Raw genomic sequence first — 2,306 nt, forward strand, 5'->3', positions numbered from 1 at the left:
TCTGTGGGAATTTCAGCACTTCCACATAAAGTTTCCTACAGGTTTACTCATGGTTCTATTTAAAGTCATGTTGTCAAAGTGCTTTGCTCAGGCAGATAATTAGGCCGTTGGACAGAAAATGAATCTGCAAGTAGTTCGTGGGACAGCTCTTGGTTTTGGTCAGAGGGTTCAGTAGGGATGGGCTATAGAGGCCCCCAAAGAGATATCCTGAGAACTCTGGGGTCACCTCATTGGTGGAGCACCAATAGCTGTCAATGCGAGCGGAGCGGACATGGAAGAAGTCTACACACACTCTGTCGCAGCTTTTATCGCAAAACATCCCCAAAAAACAGTTACACTCATTGCAAATGTCGTAGCACTCAATCTTGTTATAGTACTGATGTAATACCTCACCACGCAACATAGTGGGTGTGTGGGGATCACGACATTAGTAAGAGCCGATGTCGGGGTTCATCTGAGCCAGGTTCTGGCAGATTGGGTCGGACCCTCGCAGCAGTTGTCTTCCACATTGGCTTGGAAGTTGAAGTTTGTGGAGTCTGGGTTGACGCAGCCGGGCAGGTGTTGATGGTATAATGGCGATGTATGGCTTCACTCACAAACAGGGACAGTTTGCCTACTGTTGGTTCAGGAGGATCAGGCAAGGTCAACCAGTTGAGGAAGTAGTGCAGTGCCACTACTGGTCGATGCCTACCAGGCTGTTCATGGTGCTCTCCTGCTATTTCTGCAGAGTGATGCCCGGGTAGAAGGGTGCCCCACCATGAAGTAGGTGATGTTGCCTGATAACTGAGTGAGTCAGATGTCTCTTGTGCAGCCTTGCTGTCAATGTCAAACTTGAGTTTATCAAAGAAGTTTAGACCTGCCAATGCCTTGACAGAGAACTTGTCTGTCGTGGACACGTAATTGGCACTGAGATAGTCCTCTTGCACTAAGGAGGCACCTGCATCGATGCTGGTTATCACATGGTTGCCATAGCCAAGCACCATCTTCTCAGATAAATGAACTGCCTTATTTTCTATTGCATCTGTGATCTCCTCAGCCTGGTGGACAAAGCGGCCATCCAGAGTGAAGTCAGGCTGAGCTTGTACAGTGTAGAGGAAGTTGCGCACCTTGGGGGGAAAGGAGAGGAATTCATCTTTGGCTTGGTGTCATTAGTTGCTGGGGAAGCCGATACTAAGGCATGGTACAAGAGCGCACTAAAATCATATTCAAAAGGCTAAATAAACTACAAACTGAGTATGCCGAAACCCCAATTATATTTAAAGGCATATTATATAGAAATTGCTCCGCTATTATTTGGTTGCTAAAATTCTAAAATGTTAGCCTCATTTTAGTTTATGTACAAAACAAGCAATGTATAGTGTAGAGAATCATTGTACAATTTAAACCACTTAGAAATATATTTTCAACAAGCAAAAACAAAACTTAAGGAGGGGAAGCGCAGGTAGAACAGAAATAGCGCACATAGAACAGATCTACCACTTGCTTTCAATCAGAATGGCAAATCTACAACTAACATTTATTTTGGAATTCAGGTCACACACAAAGCTACATAATGCAGCTTATAAATACTGTAGATATAAACTAAATAGGTTTTACTATATATCTCCCTAAAACATATTTTTAATATACACAACTATTGGGTGATCTGAGTCCACCTTGTCAATCCCCCATTTCACTATGTTCTCCCCGGGTCCCCAAGGTAGCAGCCCACTGGCACCTCTCTGATTCAGTGGGGTTGGGTTAAAAGCAGAAGTCAAGTTTTGGTTGGACCTTGTGTACAATTGATGATGATATAAATGTAAATGTATGTATTTTCTGACAGCACTAATTCAACAATTTATACTGTATTTCTACATATGCTTGAATGTGATGCACATTTTAAGTCTGACTCTCAATCTTAAGGAGAAACTCATCTGCACACGAGTAGTGACAGAACTGCTGGCAGGCTTGGACATGCTGGCTCTTCTATAAGGAAAATCACTGGAGGTGTCTTAGTCTGCCTCCCAAATGTCACCCTACTTCCTATTTAGTGCACTACTTTTAACAAGGGCCCCTATATTCCCTATTTTCTTTATTCTCAGTCGTCTGTAAACTACAGGTTTCTGATGAACACAAACGTTCCTGTGAAATGACAAGGAGAAACATTCTCATAAAAGTCACGTTTACAGATTGTTAAATGAATCTGCAAGTTTTGCAAATTTCAACTAAAAACATATAAATATAATCTAGTTATTTTTATTTATCCTGCAAAACAAGACTGCTTAGACTGGATTACAGTACCATGTGGCAGACATCATTGTTTTATG

The 2,306-nt window shown here is 42.2% G+C and overlaps 1 pseudogene; it reads right to left on the bottom strand.

Annotated features, from left to right (window-relative positions):
• LOC139412451 (macrophage-expressed gene 1 protein-like) lies at positions 1-1,955 on the bottom strand (annotated as a pseudogene).
• Positions 1,956-2,306: the final 351 nt, after the last annotated feature.

This window comes from Oncorhynchus clarkii, chromosome 6 (assembly GCF_045791955.1).
Source record: "Oncorhynchus clarkii lewisi isolate Uvic-CL-2024 chromosome 6, UVic_Ocla_1.0, whole genome shotgun sequence".
Lineage (NCBI taxonomy): Eukaryota > Metazoa > Chordata > Actinopteri > Salmoniformes > Salmonidae > Oncorhynchus > Oncorhynchus clarkii.